Source organism: Meriones unguiculatus, chromosome 6 (assembly GCF_030254825.1).
Source record: "Meriones unguiculatus strain TT.TT164.6M chromosome 6, Bangor_MerUng_6.1, whole genome shotgun sequence".
Lineage (NCBI taxonomy): Eukaryota > Metazoa > Chordata > Mammalia > Rodentia > Muridae > Meriones > Meriones unguiculatus.
This window is the reverse complement of record NC_083354.1, coordinates 104,992,888-105,014,747: the sequence shown is the minus strand read 5'-3', so window position 1 is coordinate 105,014,747 and position 21,860 is coordinate 104,992,888.

The following is a 21,860-nucleotide window of genomic DNA, read 5'->3' as shown; positions in this document are numbered from 1 at the left end:
GACCTATTTTCAGAATGCCAATCTAAGCACCTAATGAAAGAACTTTAATCACCTTATAGCTTTCTGTACAGGGAAAAATGTGTATGTATTTAAAGGTCTATATTCCATTCTCAGAATTAGTATCCTGTCAAGATATTTTTCAGATTATATCATTAAAATGGTAAAAAGTAACATTTTCTTAAGATTAGACAAGTGATCTAATTTTAATGACAGCTACTTTAATGTCAGGAACCCAGATATAGTTTATAATGCTTAGTAATTACAGCAATCTTTCTCCTCTTTTACTAATTATTTCAAGAGAAAGAGGTAAAAGCTTTAAGAATGGGCATAAAAGGCAGTTATATTGGATCTTTTTTTTCCCCCAAAGCAAATAGCTTTCAAATCATTCCATTAGCTGTCATCAGAGTACAAAAAGAATTAATCAAAAATGACATCAATTTCTAGAGCCTGCCAAAACCTCGTGAGAAAAACAATCCCATCACAAAAAGAAGGAAATTAAAGGTACTGTCCTTGATGCTATAAAGGGATTTGACTCTTCTCCCCTGTGTATCCATATTTGTGTTATACAGAGTAATACATGAGATATGTGCTTTGCCTCGTGGTACATTGGTACTAACTGTCTGACATTCTGGTTGATTAATATTTCATCTCTATTTTGCATTTACCTGTTCTCGCTCTTTTTTTTTCAAATAGCACTTTAATTAGGTGATTTTCTTAATTTGGATTATTACTCACTGTCATATTTAAAATTGTTAGCATATAGTATTTAAATTGTATAGAATCACACCAGAAAAACAAACCACGAATTACTGAAGAACTAAAAAGAAATTGAATTTTTTTTATTGTATAATTTTATTTTTTGGTGAGTCTAAATGAAATATTCGAAGATCTAATTTAATATTGATTATTGTGTAGTTGTCTTCAAGGTTTTGCTAAGTGATAACTATTTTTGATGAAGAGAAAGGTAAATCATAACACATGCTTCTTGAGATAGAGGATAGAAGAAGGGACTGGGCTCAGGAGTAAGGGTGACTCTTTCAATCTTGAAATCAAAGAGAGTTTAGCACAATGATTTTTCTTAAATGTTTTTGAGAGAATTAATTTCACTTCCTATCCGTAGACTTTAGGCTGTGTGATGGAACCCAGACTTATAAAGATGAACAACATGTATTCTGCCTCATCTGTGATTCCTAGTTAAAAATCCTAACATGTGAGTATAACATGGAGTAACCACCAAAAACAGAAAGGGTAGAGAGACATTATGTGGGAAGTTTGGGAGGAAATAGCAAGATACAGGTAATTTGAAGTTGGAAATAGACTATCGAAGGGGGTTTTCAACTAAGTGGAGTGAAGGAAGTAAATTCAGAAGGAGGATGATGGATGGACAATACTAAGATCGTTTGATAAAGCCTTAAGGAACCATATTATTTTATATTTACTAAACCTACATCCAATTCATGTTATATATGTGTGTATATATGGATATATATATATATATATATATATATATATATTCATTCTTCAAGAAGTTTATTCCACTTGGGCCGACAATGTTTCTCACAAGACTAATACCAGGCAATAGAAAGCTTTTTCAAATGGAAGATCAGGGTAATGCAAGTGACTCCCCAAACTATATAGATTATATATCTAGTTCTATGTTGCCCATTAGGGGTTGAGGATGTTCTCTTACTGATGAATATAACACACATTTTGGATACAGGACTCAGATGACTTGAAATAGATCTGGCCTGAAAGCCTCTTTCTTGTGATCTCACTTCCATGGATCCAAGTGACAAGGGAGGGAAGGAATTAAACAGTCATTCCCAATTGCAACACCCATGAACCATGACATTTGCCAGCGTGACAAGCTATACATAAAGGTCCAACCAGTGGCCCTCACATGTTAGTGGTGACCAACAGCTATGCATTGGACATAAGGTCTCAGCAGGAGGGTACTCATTCCTGGTACTTGAAACCTAGCAAGATTCTTGGGACTAGCAAAATAATGGCCCTTAGAAAAGAATCTATTATTGCTACTTTGCCAGAACAGCATAATTCCTTACTACATTTAAATCTTATTATTATACCCACAGAAATAGATAACTACCATGCTTCATCAAAGATACCTCTCTTCACAACAAATGGAAACCACCACAGAATACCACAAGATGAAATTCAGATTACGAGAGTTTAGTCCCAATGGCTACATCTATATCACATCTCTTGTACCTGTGGCTAAGCAAATGTTGGGAAAGAAGGGAGTAAAGTGTGTAAGATACAGAATACCAAGAAGTCTATGGCTTTTTTGTTGCTGTGAAAAAGCAAAAACCAAAAGTAACTTGGGGAAGGAAAGATTTGTTTCACTTTATGCTGCTGACAGTTGGTTACCAAGGGAATTAAAGGAAGGGATTCCAGCAGGTCGCGAATCTAAAATGAGGCTCTAAGTCAGAAAGCATGGAAGTATGATGCTTCCTGACTGTTTTTGATGGATTGCTGAGCCTATTTTCTTATTCAGCTAAACCACCTGCACAAGTGTGGTACCCCCACAGTGTGCTGGGCCCTCCCATCTCAATCAAAAATCAGGCAAGTATCCCATAGACTTATCTATAAGCCACTCTAATGGAGGCATTTTATCAACTGAAGTCCCTTTCTTCCTGATGATTCTAGTTTGTTTCAAGTTGCCAAAAACTAACAAGCATATCTTTCTTCCATCTTGGAGCAAAGTGAAGAGGTTCAGAAAGTTTTAGGAAATAAGATTCCATTCATTGAATAATATTATTGACAACCAATTTTAAAAGTCATATTACAGAGGAAATATTACCCTTTCTCTTTCTAAAACTTGTTTTGCTTAAAAGGGAACTATAGCATTTTCCAAGGCTACATACTTCACAAACAATCTTGAAAAAAAATATTATGCAAAAATAGCAAACCATTTCTTGAAAAATGAACAATGACTTTTCTACTGTTTTCTCTCTCTCTCTCACTCTCTCTCTCTTTCTCTCTCTCTCTCCCTAGAAACTGAGAAAATCCTGGAGAACTGTCTCCCAACATGGCTCTCAGAATTTGTCTTTATTGAGCATTTTTCTGGGAGTGTTTTCAGTTTTAATTGCTTAAAATTGTATGCCTCTTACTCAGCATCCTTGCTAAGACACACCTATTTTGATTTCATTTTATTGTGGGTATGGTTGTTACATGAATCATAAGTGATGGTATGATATGATCACCACCTTAAAGTAGAAACAACTCATTTCTCTTCAATTACATGTAATTATCCTTTGAAAATTGTGTTGAATGGCTAATTTTACATTGGTGTGTCATTTAATTACATACCACTAATGACGTGAAAAATTCAAAATATTCTATAAATGTTTCTCAAAGTAAAGAAACATTTATCTTTTATCGAAAGCAATTGTAGTAGATAATCTCTCTCTCTATATATACATATATATATACACCTACATACATGTATATATATATACACATATACATACATACATACACATATAAATTTATATGTACATATATATATTATATGTATATGTTTGCTATGTCTCTACTTGAGAAACTCCAAACTTTGCTCAAACTTGCCCCTTGTCTCTGAGGAAAGTTGTAAAGCTCTTATGATTCATTGGTCACTCTCTTATTGGCCAGTTTCTTTGTTTCACTTGGAGCTCCCAAGAGCCTTTTCTGTCCTTAAAAGACACTCTAGGGACTTCAGATACATTATCTCCTCCTCCTTCTCAGTTCCTGCATCATTACTTATTATATTACTTCTTCCATGAGGTGGTCATCTTCTTGTTATATTCAAGTTGGTTGGTACAACACTCAGTTACTAGTGATTTTGGAAAAGAGAGCAAAGCTTCTGTATTTGATAATTTGAGTCACCATCACAGTGTGGAAACCAACTGAGATTGTCAGTCAACTGAAGGAAGTAAAAAATTTCACAAAGTTATCCAGCAAAGCTGTTAGTGAGTCAGAATTGTTCCCAGGCTCCCCATGTCAGGTCAAAGAACAAAGCACTTATTTTACTGGGCAGCTATCATTTCCTTCTCACTTCTCCTGGACTCTCCCACTTGTTGTCTGTGCTTCCATGCCCTGAAAGGTCAAGATTTATCTAGTTTTTTTTCCCCTTTATGGAAGGCATTTCCCTCTCTTCTGCCTTGATTATACATGTCTTTTCCTCTGTATGGTACACACAGGTTTTATCTATCTATCTATCTATCTATCTATCTATCTATCTATCTATCTATTTATTGTTATTACACCTCCAAGAAGTGTTTTTCTGGCTATAAGAGACACCCCAGTGGTACACCATGTGTTTTTGTACAGTGTGATTAACTTTCTTAAAAATATTGTAATTTGATGGCATGAGTATATCCCCATTAAACTACAGACCAGTGAGGACAAGTTTTTCCAAGCATATTTAGTAGAGAGATCGACACGTAGTGAGGACCTGGTGAATTTGGTGAATGAACGAGTCTCTGTAGGATGCTTCCTAGTGGTGTTCATCTTCACTCTGACTTTTAATCCCAGCACTTTATTTTCCTTCTCTGCTCCTCACTGTACTTTGGCTTATATATTCCCTTTCAGATAGCCAGTCTCTACTGAGACTCTCCATTCTCCAATAAGCTTCCCCTGACAAATTTCCCCATGTCCTCTGCAGATTAATGAAAGAATGCCTCCAATGAACCTTGTATGGATACTTCTGTTTTATACTTACATTTTTTCGCATAATATTTATATATTTCTCTGTTTCACTATGTATTTATAAACCTTTGATTATGAGGCAGTTATATTATTATGTTTTGCTTCCTAAGAAACCCAGCATTATGCTTGGTACTTCATATTTGAATGAATTAATTAAATATCCAATAAATGATGACTCTTTATATACAGCATCTGATTTCCCAGCTTATTAATTAACAGAAAAATTGTGGGTTCTGCTATTCATTTTGTAATGCTGAAGGTGGGATCCAGCAAAATGATCCTTCACTTTTAACTTTTATTTCCTGGTTTCAGCTGATTAAAACCTAGATAGACATCTCTTTTATCTCAAATAGAAAATGTGGATTCCTGGGGATCTTAGCTAAGGAACTCCTAATGATGCTGGCTTTAGAGCAATAAACAGAGAATTTTCAACAGAGTAATTCCTAACGGTCAAGAAGTGGTCTACAACTGGGATACAAAGTGAATAACCTGTAATTAATATAAAAAAATTAAAATAAAAAAGAAATGTTCAACATCCTTAGTCATCAGAAAAATGCAAATCGAAATGACTCTCAGAATGGCTAAGAGAAAAAAACTCAAGAGACAGAACATGTTGTAAGGATGGGAAGCACACGGAACAGTCCTCCATTGCTGGTGGGAGTGCAAACATGCACAACTACTGTGAAAATCAACCTGCAGTTTCTCAGAAAGTTGGGAATAAATTCACCTCAAGACCCAACTATACCACACCTGGGAATATACCCCCCAAAATGCTCCACCATACAACAAGAACACTTGGTCAACTATGTTCACAATAGTTTTATATGCAACAGTCAAGAAACAGAAACAACTTAAATGCCCCTCAAACGAAAAATGGTAAAGAAAATGTGGTACATTTACACAATGGAATACTACTCAGGTTTTAGCAATGAGGACAGCATGAAATTTGCAGGCCAAACTTTGGACAGAGCTCAGGGAATCTTTTGGAAAAAGGAAGGGATAGAAGGACCTGGAGGGGGCAGGAGCTTGATGAGGAGACCAACAAAGCCAAAAATCTGGGCCCAAGGAGGCCTGCAGAGACTGATGCATTAACTATGGACCAGGCATGGAAAGGACCTAGATCCCCTGCTCAGATCTAGCCCCTAGGTAGCCCATTCTCCAAGTGGGTTCCCTAGCAAAAGGAGCAGAGAGAGTTTCTGGCATGAACCTGGTTGCCTGCTCTTTGATCACTTCCCCCTGGCGAGTGTTCTTACCAGGCCACAGAAGAAGAAGATCCAGTAATTACTGATGAGACTTGATATACTAGGGACAGATAGTAGGGAAGAAGGACTCCCCCTTTTCAGTGGACTAGGGAATGTAGATAGGGGGAAATAGGAAGGGAGGATGGAGCCAGGAGGAGATGGGGGGGCTACAATCAGAATATAAAGTGAAAAAAATTTTTAAAAAGTAATAAAATAAAAATTTTCAAAAGGGAAAAATAAAATAATAGTATTTAAGAATAAAAAAAATGAAATTTGCTGACAAATGGGTGAAAATAGAAAATATCACCTTGAGTGAGGTAATCCAGATCCCAAAAGACACACATGGTATGTACTCAATTATAAGTAGACATTAGCCAGAAATTAGCTGTAGCCGTAAAGTACAGGACAATTAGGCTATTGACCAAAAAAAGAAAAAAAAAAAGAAATATATGCATGTATACATTTTTTGAACAAATGTTTTGAAGCCTGGATCCTACCTCACTACTAATAAAGAGCTAGCAGCCTCTGCTGTGTAGACAAGTTGTGTCAGTAGTTGGCCATATAAACAAAGGTATCACTTCGTTATTTATTTATTTTTGAAATATTTAATTAACTCTTAAAAAAGAGGAGGACCTCCCCTACCAGTGGACTTAGAGAGGGGAGGGAGGAGATGGGGGGGAGGTGAGATTGGGAGGGATTGAGGGAGGGGGCTACAGCTGGGATACAATGTGAATAAACTGTAATTAATATAAAAAAAACAAAAATTTAATTAAAAAATGCAGGCTCTTGAACAAGTTGTGAGATTTCACGGTAGAAAAATTACAGTCTGCCATGGAGTGCTTCTTTTTTACCCTAGGCTAGCCTTCTCCTTCGCTTTGTACTGCTAGCTTTGCCCTGTGGGAAGCCCTTTCCACATGCTCTCTTTGTCGTGTGACAACACTCTCCATTCCCTGCATCTGCCCCTATACATCTCTACCAGTTGGAAATTAGAGGAATCTCATCATGCTTTTCTAAATATTGTTAACCTTAGGTGCAAGAAACACCATACCATTTTTTGTTCCAGGTGCAACCGGGTCATAAATTCCTGGTGAATGAAATAGAGTGTTTATTTTGATAGTCATATAAGCGGGTAGGCAGGACTGGGTTTTGTAGATGTAGGTGGGGAAAATCAGAGCAGAAAGCCAGGTTCATACTCTGTGTATCTACAGGTGCTGAGCACTAACCTTTAAAAGGATCATGGAGCATAAAGGCTGGAGCATGGGGCTGTTCATAGTTTATAAAGGGAGTTGAGCACAGAAACAGAAATATAAACCCCAGTTACATCACTTTCAAATAGTAGGTTGGCAATAAACCAGAAAAAAGGCAGTCAAGAAAATGTGGAATGCCAGGTTGCAATCACAAGTCAGTGGGATAGCCAAAAACTAAAGATAACAAATGGAAGTGTATCTGAGGTTAGCAGTAGCTGCTGACTGTCTTTCAAAAGTCAAGTGAGAGTCATCAGGTTAATTTTTCAGTCTGACTTTGGAAACATTTTATTTGATTTTAGAATTTTAATCTAGGTATCAAAGCAACTGGATTCCACCTTCTTTATGCCACATTCATCTGCTTGGATTACCAACAAAGTACTATCTACGAAATGCTTTAAAAAAGGTTTTCTCCATACAGTTCTGGATGCTAGTAAGTCTAGGATCAAGGTGTTGGCTGTCTTGATTCTTCAGTTATTGATTTCTTTGTGGCCTGTAGAGATCTGTCTTCTTATTCTTAGGTGTGTGTGTGAGAAAGAGATGAGAGAGATGGGAGGGGGATTCAGAAGTATCAAGTTTCTTGCTTCTCATAGAGGCATCAATTGCATTTTGAGATCTTGATCAATCACATTTTGCTCTGTTTCTAAATATCATCACATTACAATGTGGTGTGCCAATGTGAGTCTTGGGATTCACGTTTAGTTTTATTTAGTGCATAGCATGTTATAGTTAGCCTTCCAAAATTCAGGCCCTTAATGCTTTCAGAGAAGATTCATTCAATACCATTAACCCTCAAACTCTTAATTTGCTCCAGAGTCAAGATTAAAGTCACATAAAGTTGAGAATTGTTCTTTCAAGGTCTGTAAAAAAAAAAAAATATTTGTATTGTCCCAATGAGACCTGATAGGCTAGAGTCAGATAGTAGGGGTGGAGGACCTCCCCTATCAGTGGACTAGGGCAGGGATGTAGCAGGGGAAGGGAGAGGAAGGGTGGGACCGGAAGAAGATGAGGGAGCTATAGCCAGGACACAAAATGAATAAATTGTAATAAATCATAACAAAAAAGATAAAAGCCGAAGTCCTATTACCTAAACCAGATATGGATGAGACGCGAGGATCCCGTATGAAGTAGAAGTCTTCTCTGCTCCTAACCTGAGCAACATAATGAGGTCTATGTTTGTGAAGTACATGGATTACAGATCGGTAGCACTGGCCACCCCTCTCAGAAAGAGTAACAGTCATAAGCTATGTCTTCCTGGAAGGCAAAGTCCAGGTGTTTCAATTCTGAAAACAGACATAAGCAAAAAGAATTGTTGCTGAACAAATCCAAATATAGTGTAAAACTCAGCAAGCGATTTTTATTAGATCTTAAGTCAATTTCCTTTTAGTCAAAGAGATAACTGGTTGTTCATCTTGAAATGGGACATCTATTTCACACTGTCTCTCTGTAAGGCTCTGGGGATGCTACATAAGAGAGGGTAGAAGGAATAAAAGATCCAGAGGAGCAGGAGTACTGTCCCAAAATTTTAGTTTTTGGATATGATAGAGATGTTACTCCTGTGAGCTCTGAAGAACTTTAGATGTCTTCACAAGATCTGCACAGAATCAAACCAGAAAGCATCTTAGTAAAGAAGAAAGAAATTCCAGAAAGGCCAGAGTTCTTGAGGAACTTCACTCAATTAGCAGTTTCTGGGAGAGAGTACTCTCTTCATGGGCATGCTCCCTAGTAGACTGCTGTGTTCCCAGGTCAGTCATGCACACATGTGGAGACAGGCACCACTAACTGGACTCAGAAGAGTGTTTAAGAGAAAAAAAATTAGAAGAGGTCATGAAGTAAGGAGAAAGATGAAGGTGGTGGTAGGGAGTTAAATGAGGACTTATGATGGATTGTGGTCAAAATACATTGTGTTGACATGAAATTTTCAAAGAATTAAAGAGAATAATCCTGTATCTCAGGACCCTCTTATGCAGTAGTCTAAAGCAAGCAGTAAATTTAATTTTGTTTTTATTTCTACCTGATTAACATGTCTGTGGAAGTATAGATCCCTTTCAAAATGTATTTTTTATTTTCATTCATTGCACCTTATTCACCTTGTATCCCCCCATAAGCCTCTCCCTCCTCCCCTCCCGATCCCACCCTCCCATCAAGTTTCAAGCCTAAGGTTCTACCTCCTCCCCCTCCTTGCTCACCCTACGGGTGTTCTGCCTCTTTCTAAATACCACACATCCAAAAACTACTCATATCTGAAGGTGGTCTACCTCAGGTACCGCCTGCATGTACAATGTTCACAAATCAACTTGAAATTTATGGAAGAGTCTTAGAACTACTTCAAGAAACACACACAAGTAGAAAACTCATAAAAATACTGAATAAAATATTGGCCATTTAGTTCTCAAAATTTCCTGTGCCCAAGGGCTTAGGAGATGGCTCAGTATGTAAAACCATGAAGAGCAATTTCAGTACATATTACCATAGTGAGAACTTTAATAATCTTTTATTTCATGTAAACTTAGCCAATATTTAAATCATCTGGAAATATGTTTTTACTTCATTACTCATAATAAGCACTTCATATTAAGAGTAAACATCATTTATTCATCCTTATCATAACCTTACAGTTTTGTTTCCAATTTTGGCTAATATTGAGGACACTTTTAAATGCATTTTCTAATGTGTTGCTTATAATCACACACCATGATTCTTAAAATATACCCCAGAATACTAGATAGATACATTAAAGGGTATTTGTTGATGCATTTGAATAGTGTTGTTAAAAGTATTTTCAGGCACCCTAGACAGAGAAAAGCCATTGTATGTTTAATGGGACCATGTCCTCAAGGAGATTGGGAGCTCTGAAGGGTCTCTGACATCTGAACCACAAGTTATTTACTGTGGCCAAAGAGGTTAGAACCTCAAAGTGAATACTGTTCTCTGATGACCTAGGGACAAGGACAAGGCATTTTTTTTCATGCCTGCCTCCTACTTACACTGTATATAAATCCTTGAAGACAAGTATCTTGCTCACTCTGTTTCAAAATGTGCATGTTCTCTCTCTCTCTCTCTCTCTCTCTCTCACTGTCTGTCTTTGTCTCCCTCTCTCTCTCTCTGTCTCTTGCTCTCTTTCACTCCCTTGGTCCTCCCTCCTTGTGCTTTTCACACTGGACTCTTGTGCACACACAAGATGTACTTGTTGCTTCAAGCAGTTTTAAGAGCTCTTTAAGTTTAAAGTTTAATTTTAGTTAAGATACCTTTTGCTTTCTGAAAAAAAAAAACAGTGAAGTGTGCAAATATCACCCATTCTTCCAGTGACAAATTTAAAAGTAAATTAACAACATCGAGACGTGGAGAGGTATTTGTGTGAAGTGGCACTAGACAATTGTCAGTGCAGCCTCTGTAAGTACCTTCTAGATGAGTAAAATATTTCCCATGGTGTCAAGTGCCTGGTAGTTGCACGGCATCCTCCCTCCTATTAAAGGGCCACTTAATACAATGGGGTGCAATTAAGGCAGTGGAACCTCAGTGGTCTGAAAGGTGATTCTCTCCCAAAGTGCTTCATTGGATCCATTGTGTGAATAATGGATTATTTCTACACGCGATGCCACCCGTGGTTACTCAGTAGTCAGGAAACACTAAGGTGTAGGCTAAGTGGGACAAGAGTCATATTTCTTCAGTACATGCTCAATTCATATTCGTACAATCATAGCCTTTGGTTTTTGTTGTTGTTGTTGTTGTTGTTCATTCCTAAAGACTCATATAACAATATTACACTTATGTGGTACATTCTGGCATTTTATAGGGAAAATGATTTGGCAGATTTTTTTTCCCCCGAATGCATCCAATTTATTATTCCTCTCACTTTCAGAAAGGCCTTTCAGTTTGAACCATAAATCCACACAAAAGCTATTATTTCTCCCCTAAGCTCAGCCCTAATAGATTGTCAATGTATTGATAATGACTATGACAAAGTCATTTACTTCCATGTTTACACAACCTTGTTTTCTCTACCTAGGAAGACACGTCACCTTCCTTGCTGGGCTTGTCATTAGATGATTTATGTGTTTTCAAGCTTTGAAACCATTTCCTTGGCTCCATAGATTTGGGAGCTTATTTCCTTTGCACTTACAGATTGAACCTCTTTAGCTCTTTGTATGTAGGACTAATATGATGTGCTTCTTAACATATTAGCTATTTTCTGGTTATAACTTGTGGGAAGCTCTTGGGCATTGAACCTAGTCCCCCAGTTATCTCTTCCTCAACCTAGAGTATTTACAAAATTGCATTGTCTTGCCCCTTTCACTCTTTGAATGAGAGATAGCTATATCTGCTCTGTGTTCTTCCTTTTTCATTATTTTTATTTTACCTCACTGTTTTTGTTCTTTCTCCATGGTAATAGAAATAATATTAAGATGTAGTCCAAATTCAGGGTCATATAGTCACTTTCTGAATTTTGTATTTAATATAACCTGTGTATGGAACATGAACCTCCTTTATGCATCTGCCTTACATTTACCTGTTAAGCCATGGAAGACCACTTGATATTTTCAGACATTAGCTATCTCAGAGAGCAGCATGGCTTTCTGTTCCTACAAGTCCTAGAGCAGGGAGTAGAAGCTTAACCGTACATAAGAATGTTTGACTCCTAAAAACCAGTTCCGATGCCATGGCCTTAAGGCAGCAGCACTGGGCCTCACCCAGAAATGGCTGGAATGGCATGGTCTTGGCTCCCACCTCAAATCATCCAGGATTTGCACTGAACAAGATACTCAGGTGATTTCTACTCACATTCCAGGCTGAAAAATTGCTCCCTGAGACTTCACTAAGACCTGTTAGCTCGTGACTGTGTTAGCAGGGATGATCCTCACAACTTAAGCTTAAAGACTACGTTTATTCATTTCTTTGTGTATGTGCACACCAAGATATGCCTCTGAAATCTGAACAACTTTGAGAAGTCTGTTATCTTCTTCCACTGTGTGGGTTCTGGGATCTAACTTTGGCAATCAGGCTGGGCAGCACGAGCCTTTACTTACTGAAGGAGTCGACTCACCAGCCCTAGAGGAAACCTTTCTTTGGCTGAGTATTGATAACAGCCCAACTGTTGTATGGCAGGATATTTAAATCAGCATTTGACGGAAGGCAGAATATAAGCCAGTGGCCATTATTACAGACCATCTGAATACAAGAAAAAAAATATGAAAATTTACCAGAGTTTAAAATAAAAACATTAGTGATAATAAATTACACGTTGGATTTATAGTTTTAAAATTTGAAGTCATAATTTAAGAATGTTTATTGTTTATCAGTCAGAGCTCTAGAGTGTGCCTGTGGATTTTGAGCACACATTTATCAAATAAATATGAACTTCTGTTGGTGCCATTGGGAAAACAATTTATGATTCTAGAAAACCTGTGGGCTAAGCATAGTTAAGTATCTCAAAATACTATAGAATTATTTTAAGTTGTTTGCCTTAATGCTCTGAATGCTGGGATATAAATGAGTCTTCATCTACATTTTATGGATTGAGAATTTAGCCTTATGATGTGTAAATTTTCATACATAAGTATTCAGATAAAACACCTATAGTATGCACATTAACGCATTAAAAACAACTTTCATTTACTTCATAACTATGAATTTACATTTTGAAATTAAAGCAATGGTTTAGCATAAAATTATAGCTTAGCCATGCAATGGTTATTTCATTTTACTCTGATTATACTGTGATAGATCAACCAATTAATAGTATTTTGACATGTAAGAACAGATTTTCACTACAAAGGATATATAAATATTCAGATACTAGTGACAGTTTCAAAAACATACCCTTCTTATACGTTGAATGCCTTAGTAATGAGAGCACATAAAAACCATATCTAGTTAGTTCAAATGATAGGTGTATATAGTTTTCTGCCTTTCTTACTCATGTTAGTAACCATTAACATGGTACCAACTGAACAATGCTAGTTTCATCAATTTTGTGACAAGTATTTTGTCATTATACATTAATATTACCACTTTTATGTATCAATTTTCACCCACTTTGGTTATCAAAACAGAGAGAACTGAGAATGTCTTGATCAACAAAAAGTACATATAACAGTTTAAGAAGAAATACATTATTTTATACTATGGTTAGCTGTGAAGTATGAATTGTTACAGAGAATGTTGCTCTAATTAGTATCTCATTTAGTAGTGGGGAAAATTCAGATAAGATTATAAACATAAAGCAATTTCTTACTTTTCCATGCACACTTTGACTTTCAACATTGAGTGCTTTGAATTGGGTTATATTTTTCACATGCAGAATCTTGACCTTCATGGTACCTCATCAGAATTTCAGTAATTTTTTAAGGTTATTTGGTTTTTAACTTACTTATTTTTTATTAATTACAGTTTATTAACTTTGTATCTCAGATGTAGCACCCTCTCTAGTCCTCTCCCAATCCCATTCTCCCTCCCTTTTTTCCTCCCATGCCCCTGCCTAAGTCCACTGATAGGGGAGGTCCTCTTCCCCTTCCCTCTGAACCTAGCCTATCAGTTCTCATCAAGCCTGGCTGTATTGTCTTCCTCTGTGCTCTGGTAAGGTTGCTGCCTACTCACTGGGAGGTGATCAATGAGCCAGCAACTGATTTCATGTCAGAGAGAGTCCCTATTCCCATTACTAGGGAAACCCACTTGGGTACTAAGATGCCATGGGTTATATCTGTGCAGGGGATCTAGGTTCTCTCTTTGCAAGATTCTTGGTTGAAGTATCAGTCTCAGAAAAGACCCTTGTGTCTTTTCTGAGACTGACATTCAACCAAGGACCATGTATGGATATAACCTAGAACCTCCACTCAGATGTAGCCTGTGGTAGCTCAGTAACCAATTGGTTTCCCAAAGTGAGGGGAACAGGGCCTATTTCTAACAGGAACTCAATGACTGGCTCTTTGGTCTCCCCACCCCCGAAGGGAGGAGCAGTCCTGTTAGGCCACAGAGGAGGGCTTTGCAGCCAGTCCTGAAGATACCTGATAAAACAGGATCAGATGAATGGGGAGGAGGTCCCCCCTATCAGTGGACTTGGAAAGGGGCACGGTGGAGATGAGGGAGGGAGGGAGGGACTGGGAGGGAATGAGGGATCGGGACACGGCTGGGATACAGAGTTAATAAAATGTAACTGATAAAAAAAATAAAAAAAAATAAAAAAAAGAAAAGACCCTTGTGGCTAGATATTTTGGTTCTATTGCTTTCCTTGTGGAGCTCCTTTCCCTCCAGGTCTTTCTGTCTCCCCTTCTTTTAAAAGATACCCTGCTCTCTGCCCAAAGCTTGGCTATGACTGCTTTAATACCCTGCTGGGTAGAGTCTTTCAGAAGCCCTCTGTAGTAGGCTCCTGTCCTGTTCCTTGTTTTCTCCCTCTTGCAATGTCTATCCTGTTTGCCTTTTTCAATGAAGATTGTTCATATTACCCTGTGTCCTCCTTCTTGCTTAGCTTTGTTGGGTGTACAGATTTTAGTAATATATATATATATATATTATATGTCGAATAACCACTTATAATTGATTATATACTATGTGTGTCAAGGATGATCTTTTCTAGTTCCCATCATTTGCCTTCAAATTTCTTGATGTTCTTGTTTTTAATTGTTGAATAGTATTCCATTGTGTAAATACACCATAATTTCTATAGCCTTTCCTCAGTTGAGGGACATCTGGATTGTTTCAAGTTCTGTCTATTAGGAATAAAGCTGCTATTAACATGGTTGAGCAAATGTCCTTGTTGTATACTTGAGCATATTTTGGATATATACTTAGGAGTGGTATAGCTGGATCTTGAATTAGTGCTATTCCTAATTTTCTAAGAAAGTGCCAGATTGATTTCCAACGTGGTTGTACAAGGTTACATTCCCACCAGCAATGAAGAAGGGTTCCCCTTTCACCACATGCTCTTCAGCATGTATTGTCACTTGAGTTTTTGATCTTAGATATTTCCCTGATGACTAAGGACACTGAGCATTTCATTTTGTGTTTCTCTGGCATTCGACATTCCTCTATTGAAAATTCTCTGTTTAGTTCTGTTCCCCATTTTTCAATTGGATGACTTGATTTGTTGCTTTTCAACTTTTTGAGTTCTTTATATATTCTGGATATTTGCCTTCTGTCAGATATAGGGTTGGTGAAAATACTCTCACTCTGTAGGCAGTCCTTTTGTTATGAGGACAGTGTCCTTTGCTTTACAGAAACTTTTCTGTCCAATTTATCAATTGTTGATCTTAGAATCTGCTACAGTTACACTTGCAAACAAACAGAGTTGGGCCTGTAAGATGGCTCAGCACATAAAGGTATTTGCTGTACAAGACTGGTGACCACAGTTTGCCCCTGGAAACCAGTTAAAGGGGAACCCTCCTCCACTGCTGGTGGGAATGTAAACTTGTACAACCACTTTGAAAATCAATCTGATGCTTTCTTAGACAATTATGAATAGTGCTTTCTCGGGATCCAGCTATACCACTCGTAGGCATATATCCAAAAGGTGCTCAAGTACACAACAAGGACATTTGCTCAACCATGTTTGTAGCAGCTTTATTTGTAAAAGCCAGAACCTGGAAACAACCCAGATGTCCCTCAATGGAGGAATGGATACAGAAATTGTAGTAATTTTACACAATGAAATACTACTCAGCAATTAAAAACAAGGAAATCACGAAATTTGCAGGCAAATGGTGGGATCCAGAAAAGATCATCCTGAGTAAGGTATCCCAGGAGCAGAGAGACACACATGTCCTGCTTTTCATTTCTGATTCTGCATAGAGAAACTATCCAAATTAGCAGAATCAGAAATGAAAAGCAGGACATAACAACAGACATTGAGGAAATTCAAAAAATCATTAGGTCTTACTACGAAAGCCTATATGCCACAAAACTTAAAAATCTAAATGAAATAGACAATTTTATTGATAGATTCCATTTACTAAAATTAAATCAAGGTCATATAAAGATGCACATATTTTAGTATATTTATCCTACCTTATAGGAATATATAAGTGAGTATATACCATGTGTGTCTCTCTGGTATTGTGTTGGTGATGCTTCCTTTGTGATTTGCGATCTTTTCTCTAGGTTTTTCAGCTCCAGGGTTTTCTCTGTTTGTGTATTTATTGATTCTAATTCTGTTTTCATATCTTGCACCATCTCCTTCATCTCTTTGAATGTGGATTCTTGTCTTTCCATGATGGCCTTTATTTTTTTTTGTTTATTTTCTTTTTACACACCTCTATCTGTGCCTCTATTTGTTTGGCTGTATTTGCCTTTTTTACTTTGAAAGCTTTTTTTCGTTTCCTCTTTATGTGCCTCCAATAACTAGATAAACATAGATTTGAGATCATTTTCCTTGCTTCCAATGAATTAAAGTATCCATTGATTTTGGGGGTTGCTGTTGAAGCCATGACCTCCTGATTTTTGTTGTATGTGTTCTTATGCTGATCTTTAGCCAGCTCTTTATCTGTAACCTTTGCTGTCTGTTCCTGGAGTCTGTACTTCACACTGAGTCTGTCTGTCTCAGGAGTCTGGAGTATTCTTCGGGAACATGAGAGATGTCTACCAGTACGAGAGTGGTTGTTGATATTTCAGCTGTAGCCAAGGAGGAACGTCGCAGATAACGTTTGCAGGTGTGGGAGTGTCTGTGGAAGTGTGTCTTTAAGTACAGGGTGCTAGAGCATGTAGATGCCTGGGAGTGTGGAGCCTAAGTGCAGGTAGGGGTGCTGGCCCTGTTCACAGGCGAAATGCCCATGTGCAGTGGCGCTGAATGCTTCAGTGGCCCACAGTCCTGTAGTACTGTTCTCCAGGTATTCAGATTTGTCTGTGTTACACCATCTTGGCACCAAGAATTGTTTCCCTGGATTCCACCGTGAGACCCACAGAACAAGGACTTCAATATTGAGGATGCTTACCCAAGGATCCCCATGTTGCCCACAGTGGGGTTGTGGGTGAGAGGGATCAGGTGTCTGGCTCCTAGAGTAGAGGGTTCCTGGATCTGGGGCTCTGCAACGCACTCAGTTTAAGGAACATTCACCTGCTCTCAGGCCTACATGGAAAGCACAGGGGTTCCCCCTGTTCTCTACTCTCAGGTATGTGTCTGCAGGGACAAATGAAAGTGTAGGAGATCTGTCAGCTCAGCGGTGTCTGCTGTTTGGCCTCAGGGCAGGTGACCTGTACTTGGGGCAGCTGCCTCAGTCTTGGAGCACAGAGGCTTCTGCTCCGGGCAACCACTGCCTTCTAGACCCATGCTTAGGGCAATGAGAAGTGTAGGAGACATTCACAGGTGTCCCAGCTCACCTGCTGTCCCCTCGCGCCCAGGAAACCTCAATGTATGATGTTCTGGCTTCAGCTGCCCCTCAACTCACCAAATACCGAGTTTCGGATCCTGTGCCCCTCAAATATGGTGAGCGCTGGTCGCTGCCATCTTGAATCCACATCTTTTAACCATATTTGTAACATTACTTTTTAGATACTAAACTTATGACTTGATTTTTCTAAAATTGTACGTACTTTATTTTTTCTTAATGTTATGTGGATCTATAAAACTGCATTTCCAAATAGAAAAAAAATTAAGTGGAGTATTTAAAAATATTAACAATATCTCTGAGAAAAACCCCACTTTTGTCCTTTCTATTGTCATCCTGTCTTTGATATTTAATTGTTCTCTTATACACAAGGAGGACCAATAGAGCTCAAGTTCAGCATTTAATATGATTCTATACTAGAAACTAATTAAATATCTGGGTGAAGCGCTATACATTTCTGTGACAAAAATTAGAGAGGCACTCTGTGACAAGGAATTGATTTGATAGGCATTAAAGACAACTTCATTTACCTCAACACACTTCTAAAGCAATCGAAGCAGCATGGCATCTAGTAATGATTATGTAACTCTCCAATATGAACTAAGATGCCAATAATCTTGGCTATAGAATAATCCCAAGCCAAAGACAGAACAAAACAAAAAGAATACAACAGAAAGAATACACTCTTCTCTTACAAAGGAGACATTGTCCTGGGCGATTCATATAAAATGGACCAAACAAGAACTCTGTAGGAGCTGGCACTGTGTAAGTGAACTGCCTAGGAGCAGAGGTGGAAGTTAAGGTTGTAAGCCACAGTCACAAGAGGTGCCCATCCTACTGTGGAGATAGATCCACGGGAAAGTACAGTGTAGATTGTATTCCACCTGTGACTGGGTATTAAGGATACATCATTGGTTACTTGAATCTGAAGTTCATATATATGTATCTACCGTACAGGGGAGAGTATAATGTAAATACTAATTGACACCACTGAATTGTAAAAATTACAGTCTGTATCAAACAGCAGTGACCAGAGAAGGGTAAAATACAATACAGGAAGTTCCATAATTCTGAATACATTCTCGATTTTCTAGTGTGATTTATTTTAAAGCAACCAAGGTGACCACATTGATATTAATTCTTTTCATCATCTTGAAATGAACTACTTTTTAGTTTGTACTGCTGGTTAAGATTTGTTTGTTTAGAAAAACATGCATTGAATATTTCAATAATTATATTTCTTTTTTTATTTATTTTTATTTTTTATTATATTTCTTAATATAGTGTTATTATGTTCTTTGGTATAATCCTATGTGGGGGAATTGTATATTTCTTTGTGACCTATTTCAGTAGATACATTTTTTAACTGGGTCATGGTCATAAATTGTTTTTCTGGTGGTTTCATTCTCTTTGTTCATTAATACTTAATTTTATTGATGCTCCTTTCCCAGGGCACAGGGAGCAGAGTGGAAAAGAGGACCATAGATAGCCTGAGAGTGCCCACAAATCTTTGTGTAGGAAAAAAAAATCCACATATCCTAACCCTAGTAAGCAATGGGACTGCATCATTGCATGGTATGGTGACTATAAAATTTATTGTCCAAACTGAGACACTTTCGAAAATGGAAGGGAGTACTATTAATAATTATACCTGGACAACAGACATAAACCACAACTGTCCTGAGAAGCCAGGACGTATGGTCATCCCATTACATGGTGACAGTTCAGTGATGTATGAACTGGATCTTTCAAGCCTATAATGTAACGTGGGTTGAGATTCTTCTCTTAGCTAAAGCATCTCACACCATTCATGTGTGTGCCCTCCTTCTGTACATCCAGGCTGTTTTAAAACTTCATGCCAAAATTCATTCTTTTATTCTTCATTTGGAAAGAGAAAAACTTCCTTTTGACATAGAACCTATAAAGATGTAGACATATTTTAAGGGTGAGAGGCATGTGAGTAGTTGGCATTTTTTTAATAAAAATATTTGAATACGTTAAAATGTAACTTCATCACTTCCTTTTCCCTTTTCCCAACCGCTCTCATGTAATATTCTCCAGCTCTCTCTCCCAAAGTCAGGCTGTGTACCCTTTCCTTTAATTGTTACACACACATATACACTCTTATGTACATAAATCCACTTAGTCCATATAATGTTACTTACAGGTATACGAATCTGAAGCTGCCTACTTGATACTACGTAGCCAATTTTGGAACAACATGACTGCCTATCTAAATAAGGGCAACACCAACAGATATGCTAATTTGAAAGAAGTCCCAAACCTGAACAAAAACTACAAGAAATACTGAGAGCATTGAGAAAGCAGTTACCTTTTTGTTTCTAGTTATGGGATCTTTTTTGTTGTTTTCTTTTTCTTTTTTTTTTATTATTTATTACAATTTACTCACTTTGTATCCCTGCTGTAGCCCCTACCCTCATCTACTTCTGGTCCCACTCTCCCCCGCCCCTCCCTTCAGGTGTCTCCTCTTCCCCCCAGTCCACTGATAGGGGAGGTCCTCCTCTGCTATCTGGCCCTAGCCTATTAGGTCTTACCAGGACTATCTAGATACTCTTTCTCTGTGGCCTAGTAATGCCACCATTCTTAATACTGACAAAAGGTTCTAGAGAGTTGTGCAAAAGTAGGTGGATCCCTGAAGTAATTTTAACAAATTCTCAATATGATCACAGTTACTTTTATCATTTATTAATATATTGAATTATTATAAAATTAATTATCAGTTAGAACACTGATTAAGTCTTAAATGTAAATGTCTCTATATTAAACATATAAAGAAAATGTAAATTTTCTGTTTTGTGGATACATCCATTTAATATATAATGCATATTATCATAAAAATGCTGTTACTTTTTTAAAATAATCTTAAAACTTGGCTACTAGAGCTTGAAAAGTTTGATAGGCACTAAAGTTCACACTACATTTACCTTTGTCAAAACGTCATTTCATTTCAACAGCTTTTGTTTTCTGTCTGTAAACTACCATATAATTATTATATAGCAGTTTTATAATTGTGTATGAGTTGCATAATACTATATATCTATTTTTCATTAATTGTGATTTATTTACACGTCAAATAATGTCACTGTGTATCCTCTCCAACACATGTAACATTAGTATCATTTCATCATATATTATTTATATTAATATAAATATTTTTTATATCTGTTTGTTATTTATATTTATATTTATAAGTATTTTTATTTTTATTTATATCTGTTTCTTATCTTACTTTATTCAAGCATTTTATTTACAATCTTTGTTAATGTTCCTCTATGTATGTGGAAAAGCTGTGGTGTGCTAACTGGTTAACCTTAACATTTTAAACGCTTTAGAAAAAAAGCTGACTTTATTTTGGGTGCTCACTTAGCTGTGTTATGGTTCTATTTTCACTTTCAAACTCAGTTACCATCTATTTGTTTTCTCAATAGTGTAGGCTGTTTCAGTCTTTTGGTTCTGCCATTTCTAATAGGAGGTGACAGAGTCGCTGTGGCAGGGGAAGGAAAAACCTGCTTATAATCTCCACTTAAGCCTTTGCCTCATGGCCCATCACGTGGAACTTAACATGTGGCAAATAAAAACAGCCAAGAGGCTGAAAATTTAGTCTGTGTACTCCACGGAGACTCATTGCTAGTGAATTGTTTTAGTTTCTATGAAAACAAGTTTCTTGTTAATCAAGTAAAGCACTTTTAAAAACTTTTGAGTTCTACAATCGCTATCATATTGAAATAAATTTACTCTACTTACTTTGAGAAATATGAAAGGTAGGCTTGATCCCCTAAACACCTCTGTGATTATCCTTTTTTTTATATATATATATTGCTTATCGAGCAAGTTGTTCTTTTTACCCTATCCTTTCATATTGCTGCTCTACTTTTTCTTTTTGTTCTATTAATCTTCACTTTGTCCCGTCTCTAAGTAGAGGTAATCCAAGGCATGGCTTTTGCTGATAGTCAAAGACAAGGAGCCAAATTGTTCTCCCAGAAAGTTACACTTGATGTGCTGGGGTTGCTAGGGTGTCCATGAAACAATAGAAACTTCATTCCTAGTTAAGGAGGCTGGAAACTTAAAGGTAACGGGTTGTCGGTGCTAGTGCTTTCTGAGGCTGGGAGGGAGACTCTGCCTGTGGCTGTCACCAGATTTTGGTGCTTTGGGGACAGACTTAGGGACTTCTTAGCTTGTAGACACGTTATGGAGACTCTATCAGTTATGCTGTGAAAGGCCTGTGTCCAATGTACAGAAATAGTACCTCTAAAGATAACATTGTAGAAATTAAGGGATTAAAGTGTGGATCTTGCAAATCAACACACAAGACTTGCTTTCCGCTTTAGTTC